The sequence below is a fragment of the Camelus dromedarius genome, chromosome 14, assembly GCF_036321535.1.
Source record: "Camelus dromedarius isolate mCamDro1 chromosome 14, mCamDro1.pat, whole genome shotgun sequence".
Taxonomy (NCBI): Eukaryota; Metazoa; Chordata; class Mammalia; order Artiodactyla; family Camelidae; genus Camelus; species Camelus dromedarius.
Window position 1 is genome coordinate 59,076,089 of NC_087449.1, and position 9,399 is coordinate 59,085,487.

Sequence of the window (9,399 nt, forward strand, 5' to 3'; positions counted from 1 at the left end):
ACTTCCACATCATGTGGCCAATAGCCAAGACCCGCCTGACCCGCTGGGCTGTGCTGCTTTCTTGGTCCTGACCCCACTGGGATTTGGAATTGTCCTGGATGTCACAACACCCAAACTGAAGATCTCTTCCCATCTCTTGTTGGACCTCGTGACCCGTGTGCCCTCCAGAGTGTGCCATGCCTGGGAGATGCATCAGGGTGCTTCTGGTCTCCCCAAGGTGCCAGTATCCTGTGGGCGCCTAATACACCTTTCTTTGCTGTATGAAAGAAGGAAACTTGCTCACGAGGTCAGCAGAGAGGGCAGTTTTCCCTGTCTGCCCCTCATAACTTCCCCCTCCCTCGCAGGGCCCCATTCCTTTTGGACAAATTAACCCTTCCATAATATGTCAGTCTATAGGGCTGTCACAACGGCCCCACCTTCCATTCCCCGAGGGGCAGGCAGGGAACCCATCTCCTTCTTTAGAATTTGAATCTTGAGCAGAAGGACGAATTGCCTAGAGAAGACAGGTGATGCAGTGAGAGCCCTGCCCCTGCTCTGGTTTCCTGGTCTCCCAGCCAAGTCTTGACAATCCTCCCTGCCTGCAGCCGCATAGCCCTCCTGCAGCCCCGGGCCCTGGAGAGCTGCCTAGCTGGCCTCTGCCTTTCTCACTAGGACTTTGGATCCCCCAGCCCAAGTTCTCACAACCTGGACAGGGTGGGGAGGGGGTTGTGTGTCCCCCTCCATGGGGCACTGGGCTCGAGTTAGGGATGCGCCCTATGCCCAGCCTGACCTGCAGGGACCAGTCCAGGGGAAGGAGAAGCCAGGAGCCTGATGTTTCCCGCATCTCCTGTGAGACTCACCATCCACCCCAATCACCCTGGAAAATTCAACTTTCTCCCTGTCTCCTGATATCTTCCCTGACCTTCTCCCCTGCCCCCACCTGCCCCAAAGAAGTCTGTGTACTAATTAGCTGAGTAATAACATGACAAGACTGTGATTCCTCATTAGCTTGGGAGAGACTCCCTGCTACATGACTGATAGGCATCTACAAGAAAATTAACTCCAGTGCAAGGACTCCTTAATCAAGATTAATGAAGGGGTGGGAAGGTAGGAACAGGGGCCCAGAACCCTCCACGCATCTCCAGGGGCCAAGGGATCTGTACCACGTGGGATGCTAGGAAATGGAAGTGAGGAGATAAGAGGCCACAGGGCGACTCTCAGAGTTCAAGACTCTGTTCTGTCCCCTTCAGGTAAAGTGGCCCCCTCAGTGAACTGGGATGCACAGGAGAAAGGATAGTGAAATGACTAAGTTGAAGTTCACAATCCAGGTTAGCAGATAGTTGCAGTGCAGGGTGATAAGTGAGCGGGTGCAGGGAACAGCCAGCTTTCATTGAGTACTTACTATGTGTTTGGCCACATCCTAAGTGCTTGTATTAATGATATGCTTGACATGTGTTAACATCTTTAGTCCTTATGACACAACTATTATTAGCCCCAGTTTGCAGATGAGGAAACTGAGGTCTGGAGAAGTTAAGGGAATTGGCCAAGGTTACAGAGCCAATGAGACGGAGTGAGGATGTGAATCCCGGCAGCACAACCTGGAACCCAAGCTGTTAAGCACCATCATATAGAGTGTCCACTGGTGTGCCGTGGTGGTTAGGGTAGGAAGTACGGGGTGTGATGGGAACCCAAGAAGGGGTCCTCAATGCTGCCCGGGCAATAGGCAAGGTTTCAGCAAGAAACAGCCTTTGAGCCGGGTCTTGACAGATAAATGGAATCTCACCCAGTGGAGAGTTATTGATTGAGTCCTTGATTATTCATTCATTCATCCCACAAATAAGTGCCAGAGGGAACACTGCAAACACAGTGGTGAACAAAAACAGACATGGAGTATCCATGTAGATGGAGAGATTAACACTGAACCAATAATCACAGGACTAATTAGTCTGCCCCAAGGCGGGGACTACGGTCATTCTGTACTTCTGAGAGTGAGAGCCTCTTAAAAATTGTGCCCCCAGATGCCTCACCCTGGTCCCAGCCCTGGCCTACCCATGCCCTGCCATTGGGGGCTGTAGGATGGTGAAACCCCACTCATGAGGCCAAACTACATGCTGCAGTTCAACCTGCAGCTAAATATTTTCATGTGTCAAGTGGATCTCAGGCAATTCCGCTGCTTCTTGCTTTCTGCTCTCCGAGTCCCCAGCCCCTTCATGCCGCTGGTTCCAAACAAGACAACAGGGAAGATCGCAAAAGCACTGCTTTTTCCTTCCACATCCAACAAAGCATCCAACTTATCCCTAACTCTCCACAAGAAAATGACACTCCTATAGCATGGGGAGAACTTCTCCCATTAACCTTCTTAAAGAGGCTTTGGGGGTTTTGTTTGTTTGTTTGTTTTTTCTCTTCCTGAAGTTGTTAAATCCTGAGCTCAAGAGAACAGATTAAGGTGCTTTGCTCCTGTGGTGACACCTTCCTCCAGCGCTCCTGAAACTTGGAGCCAAGAGGTCTCATGAAGCACGAGGAAGACTCGAATCAAACGTGCCTCAAACACCTCCTTTTCCCCCATTATTAAGACGCAATGCCCATGGGGTAATTTGCTCAAGCAACTCCCATTAATGGTAATGGGGCTACATCTGCTGTCGGTTTTCCCCGCATCGTTCTCCCAGTGCACCTACCCTCTGCGGTCTGCTTGGCTGACCTGCCTCATGTTCTTCCAAGTCTTCACTTCCCACTTCTCAACCCCTTTTTAACGGAGCATCTTGTAAAAGTCCAAGGAGAGCTGTGTGGTCTCAGGTGATCCAGTGAGGCCAGGAGAATGGTGGAGAGGGGAGGGGTGGTAGGCTGCTTCTAAAATGGTCCCCAGTGGTTGCCATCTCCTGCCTTTACACCCTCATGTAATCCCCTTCCCTTGAGTGTGGTCTGGGTTTAGCGCTCACTTCTGATGAGTAGAATAGGGCAAAAGTGATGGGACGTCACTTCTGAGGTTACAGAAGACTGTGACTTCTGTCCTGCAGGTACTTTCTTCAGCCCCTCCTTGCTCGCTCTGATGAAGCTGGCTGCCATGTTGTGAGCTGCCCAATGGAGAGGCCCACATAGCAAAGAACTGAGGGAGACCCCCAGACAACAGCTCATCAGAAACTGAGGCCTTTAGTCCCAAAGCCCATGAGGATCTGAATCCTGCCAATGACCACTGGCATGAGCTTAGACACAGATCCATCCCCAGCTGAGCCTTAAGATGACACCACAGCCCCAGCTGTCACCCTCAGCCAGAGGACCCGTCAGCTGCACCTGGATTCCTGACCCACAGAAACTGATACAATAAAAGTGTGCTGTTTTAAGCCTCTACGTTTGGGATAATCTGTTATGTAGCAGTAGATAACTAATTCAGGAGTGAACGGGAAAAAGAATAAAACATGTAATAGGAGATATTCCATAGGAGCACAGAACTTTAGCTGTGCATCGAGTAAATGAGCACGTTTACAGGTAGGAGAAATCTCCAGTGTAGCTGATTTGTGGCTGAGCTGGGTCTGGACTGACAAATGAAACTTGGGCCTTCCATCTCTCTGTCTAGAACTCTCTCTGCTGACATGAATTGTTGAAGGTTGCCATTCAATTTCTTTGAGATTTAAAATATGGACTTAGGAAGTGCTCACATCTCTTACTAAGGATGTGTTTAATGTGTTTAAATATTTTCAATTTGTGTCAGGGCCTGTGTGATGTTGGACAGTCCTGGGTTGCAGGCCAGGGAGTGGTAGAGCTGAAATATTTCTCTACCACAAGGATTTTCAAAGTACTGTTTGTAGCTCACTGGGAGACCTAGGGGGTCAATTGAGGGGCCAGGAACAAATTCATAATGCAGATCTTTCCTTTTATTCTTCCAGGCAAAAGGCTCAGGTTTCCATGCTCTTTTTTGTTTTGAGATGAGACTAAGACCTATTTATTCCTAACCTACTCAGTGACCATGAACTCAGGGTTAAGATTCATCTTTCTTTTAAGGGATCTGCTGCTTCACACCCTTGACAGCATCGCACAGCTCCTACTGTGCACATGCTCACACAGACGGGGTCAATTCCCCCATTTCAGGGGGGAAAGACGCCCTGTTATTAGTGAGTCAGCAGGGTGGACTTGAGTTGTGGTTTTCAACGGCTTCTCTCCTTGCTTTGTAATTAGTGATGCCTTCTAGTTTAACTGTACATTTATCAATTTAGTTTGGAGTTGGGGTGGTTTGGTTAATTTTACAATGTTCTGTGAACCCTACTAGATTTTCAAATGTGCATGTGTTAGAGTTTAAAAGGATTCATCCGTGTATTCCCTGGCCAAAGCACACGTGTAGAATTGCATGATGGTGATGTTTGCTGTTACCACCAAGCTCATTTTTTCAGCTGCGGTGGGCACCCATTGGAGACCTTTGTCCCACTGAAGTCACCTGGATATGGAACACTCTGCAAGCACCTGTTACACCCTAGTTGTCCTGCTGAGGTTCTGGTCTGTATCTCCAGATGTAGCCCGATATGTCCATTCCATGCAAAGATCCAGCAGGATTGAGCCCTACCCATCCCTCTAACTTCTTCTCCCGCCTATTCCCAGAACCCCCTTACTATGGGCTGAATTTTGTCCTCCCCCCTAACCAAATTCATATATTGGAATCCTAACAACTCAGGGCCTCAGAATATGTATTTGAAGATAGGGTCTTTAAAGGACAATAAAGTTAAAATGAGATCATTAGGGTGGACTGTAATCCAGCAGCCGAGGAGCATAGTAGGGCCACGCTCTAGTGGGGTGCTTCAGTTTGAACCCCAGCTCTGCTGCTTCTTACCTCCTTCAAGTCCTCTGGCCTTGAGCAAGGTACTTAAGTCTATCTGTGCCTCTGTTTCCCATCTGTGAAACGAGGTCAGTAAAATCATCTGCCTCATAGAGCTATAGTATAAGTTAAATTAATAAGTAATATGTAGCACTGGCTTTATTATTAATTAGGCAAATGTCTATTGAACACTTGCTATTGTCAGGCATCATGCTAAGGCAAGTGTTAGAGTATCATGGTGAACAAAATAGGCAGGTAGACAAGTAGACCATGCTTTTGATTTCGTTTCTTTTTCTCTTTCTCTTCCTCTCTATGAAGACTTTCTTACTTATCTTTCTTTGTCACCACCCTTTCTAACTTATTTATCTTTTGGAATTGTCTCAGGGGTCACATCCTTCAGGCTGGTCCCTCCTCCTGCTCCCATAATGTTTCATATCGACCTCTGACTTAGTCTTATCACCTCAAACTACCAAAAATGTCTGTCTCCCCCAGCCCAGGGCAAGGCCTCCATTGTACTCATCTTGGGACCCCCATCCCTCAGCCAAGTGCCGAGGGCTTGGCAGGGGGTTCAGTACATCACTCTTACAGTGACCTGGATGAATTATTTCCTATCGCTGTCAGTTCTTCACTGCTCATTCTGTCAATCTGTTCTCATCATCACTATTCAGAGTCTTTGCGGAGCCCCTGCTGGGGACACAACTGCATCATGGAGCCTAAGCAGGGTGGTCCCAGTCCTCAATTTGATCCAATTCAAGTCATTTGAGCAGACATTGACATTCAGGGGAGAACAGAGATGATTCAGATAGGACAGATAGAATGGGATATCAGAAGCCATCAGATTCACCCCCCTGCCCACGGAGAAGCTGTCCAAAGCATCCCCACCAAGTGGTCAGCCAGCCTCTGCCCACTGACTGCCCACTGCTCATGACCCCAGACTGCCTATCTCCTCGTTGATGGCCCCAAATGTCCATCTCTTGTTCCTCATCCTGCTCTTCAAAGATGTAATGAGGAACTGCAGGAGGCAATACCAGAGGACCTCACCTGAACCAAATTCTCTATCCATGTTCGTGGGTATCACTTACTTAATGTCTGTGTTGGACCAGACATGTTTAATCCTTGCAATATCTGTTGAAGGAGTCTTATTATCCCTATGTTACAGATGGGAGACCTCAGGCCCCAAATAGGCTCAGTATGGGGAAATTACCCACCAAAATCACACCACTGATTGGTGACAGGATGGGGGTAGGTCTTCTCTTTGGCTGATTCTGATTCTCCCATGCTGTCTCCCATTGTTGCCCTCAACCTCCAGGGATGGATGAGGGAGGTTGATTCCATGTCTGGAGGTGGCCAGAGGGGTACTCACTTCCCAAGCTATGGGCTGGCAGCAGAGCAAGAAATCAGGCACCTGCACTTTCAAGGGCCTCGCCATGACTTTCTGGTGCCTGGGTGATAGGCCCTTCCTCCTGCTGGCCTCCAACAGCCAGGACAAGACCCTGTCCTCTCCCCATCTCCAACCCCTGGAAGACCCCTGGGCTGGTATCTGGGTGTGCAGCCAGCTGAGTTTATAAACCACACTCAGTGTTCCTGGCAGGGACTCTGGGTACAGAATCTGAGGTCACCCTATCCGGGACAGCTGCGACAAGGCCACCATCATTGTCCTTCTTCCAGTGCCCTGCGGGGAGACATTCCAGAGCCCCTGGGGAGAGTGGTGTCATAGCAAGTGACAGCAAGTTGAGGAACACTTGGAGGTCACTGAGTTGGTGCAAGACTGGGGACAAGTGACCAGCAGAGAAGATATTCACAGGGGGACAGGAAGAGGGCCTTTCAGGAGGGGTAAGATGCTCCCCATGCCCCTGACAACGAGGGAAGACAAAGAATGTGCAATTGGAGGTCAAGGAGCCAGGGCTCCAATCCAGACCCAGACACTTACAGTGTGTGCTTATGGGCAAGTCACTTAACACTCTCCGAGACTCAGTTTCCCCATCTGTAGAAGGAAGATCATAATGCCTCATTTTTAGGGCCATTGTAGAGATGAAATAAATTTTTTTATGCAAACGGCTCCACCCTATACCTGGCACAGACTACATGCTCAGTATGGTAGTTATAGCCTTGGCCATGGCGGCACCATGCATCCAAAATACTTCCCTCCTAGCAGCAATTGAAGCAGCCACATTGTGCAGTCCCTTTGCAGTTGACAAACCTGTCTCTGACCATTGTTTCATGTTCTCTGTCTGAGACCTGCTGGGCTGGCCAGGCTTGGGTGGGGACATGGATCAGAGCAGTGGGCAATGGCGGGGGCCCCGGGGCTGCACTGAAGTCCACTGTCGTTACTGGTTTCAGTCCACGGAGGGGATCTGCCGCTGGATCTGGGAGAGAGTAGGGAGGCGAAGAGCTGGGAAAGCAGGTCAGTGTGTGAGCCTTGGGGACTAATACCCACCTTGGTAACCACAGTGCTCCGCTGCCACAGCTCACCTCTGCGGGCCCGTCCCCACTCCTTCCACTGTCCTCAAGAACACAGTCCCATCCAAATTGCTTCCCTGATCTCCCTGAGCTGCACACACAGCTCCCAACGGCTCCTGGTTGTCCCCTTTAAATTTCAAGGCCCAAGTTGAGCCCAGCGGGGTGGAGCCCCTGATCTTTCTCAGAGGCCCCAGCAGGTGCGAGGCCAGCTCTGAACAGGGTCCAGGAAAGAGCCCGCCCACCAGAAGGAGCCGGGGATGGAGTGGTGTGAGGGACCTGGGGTCTTTGTCTGGGCCTGGGCTGCCCCGTGCCCCGCTGGCTGCAGCTGCTACCACATCAACCGCTCTGCAGCCTCCTGCCGCCTCCCCCCGGCCCTGAGAAGGCAGCGGATTCATCGTTTTGTCTTTCCCGGGCCTATCGATGTCTCCTTTGGGGAGCTCGCTCGATGACGGCTCCAGAAAGCCAGCGTGGAGCAGAGGCCAGAATTAAAACGGCTGCACGAAAGGACCCCCACAGACCCCCAATTTCCAGAGGCGTACAGATCAGAAGACAGAAAATGCTGTGTCTGTTCTTTTGCAAACGTCAATAGTTTTATTCATCGTACTCCCGCCCCCTCTGGCCCCTGCCCTCCTCCTCCTCTTTATCCCCGCTCAGCACGACGCTGCAACGAGCCCCTCTCATCTATTCTGCACGGAGGCCTGGGGATGCGAGGGCCGACAGGTGTCTCATTACCAGTCGCCAAGCACGGGGACATTGTGAGTAAGATGCTGACCCACTGTTCCCCTGCTCTGCCGACAAAGGAGCAAGAGGACAGCGGCCAGCAGCCAGAAGGTGTCTGGCCATACTTTGGGTCCCCACGTGCATGCCCCTCCTGCCGGAGCCGGCAGACCTGGGAGGGGCGCCTGCTCTGTCACACCACTCGGGGCACACGCACAACTTCCCAAACCTCAGTCCTGAAAACGAGGCCACAGATCCCTCCCTTCCTTCCAGGTTGACTCGGGCATCTGGTGCGATACTGGGCGTCAGTCACCCTACCCAGGAGCTCAGCCCCGACCCAGACGTCATCCCTCTGGCTCAGTGTGACCCCACCCCCCGTGCCATGCACACAGCACCTCTTTCCCCTCTTCCTCGCCTCCTTTCCTTTCCTCTCGGTACCCTTAGCCCTTGATTCTCACTTCCTCTACTTTCTACCTCTGGTTCTCGAAGGGATGATGCAGGTAGCAGGGCTGAGGCCCCGTATTTGGGTTGCCAGTGTCCCCGGACCTGATGGCAATGACTTACCCACATTTTCCTTGATTGTAGAGCTAAAGAGTCATTGAGCCCCCTCCATAATCCACCCTGAGGTTGCAGGAAGAGCTAATCCCTGCACAAGACTGAGAAAAGGGAGGACCTGGGACATTGTGTGTTCTCCAGAAATGTTTGCTTTTGCTTTCAATTTTACGTGTGTGTGTATATATATCTCAGAACAAGAGGGATCCAGAAACAGACCTTCGGAGTGAAAGAGGCTTCTCTGAAAAACAGAGACAGCACTGCTATCCCCAAACCCCTCCTGCGCCCTCCTTCCCCCCTCCCCCTCCTTTTTCTCCCCTAGTGCACAGCCTTCCTGTTTCTGAAAAGCCCCGGGGCCAGCAGATTTGGGGAGCTGGTTACCTCCCCCTCCTGCCTGCCTTGCTCTCCCTTCTGACCTCTCCTCTAGGGTCTGCTCCACTCACCTGCCACTGCTTGACACACTCGGGGGAGGAGAGGAGCCCGGCACCCCTCCCCTAACATCCTATTGCTCTGCAGAGCGCTGGGGAGAGTATTCCCCTGCATCTGCGGGAAACGTTTCTCAAAAGCGCCTTTTCCCCTCCAAGCCATGGATTGGAAAACCACGTGTGTGCACAGATGGACACTTATCTTAGCATACCTGCATGTCTGTGCAACTCACACGAACAGGTCCACGTGTGCCGTCTTCAGGTTCGCGTGCTTGCATGTGTGTGACATGCACACGCACGTGAGAACATGCATGTGCCTGAGGGTGGGCTCACGTATGCACAGGCAGCCGCTGCCCACGCGAGCGGGTCTGCGCTCGAGCCGGGCTTGCGCGTCTGGGGGAGCCTGCGTACAGGCGTGGGGACGACTCCACCTGCTCAGTGCACTCTGGCGTGTGAGCACGGATG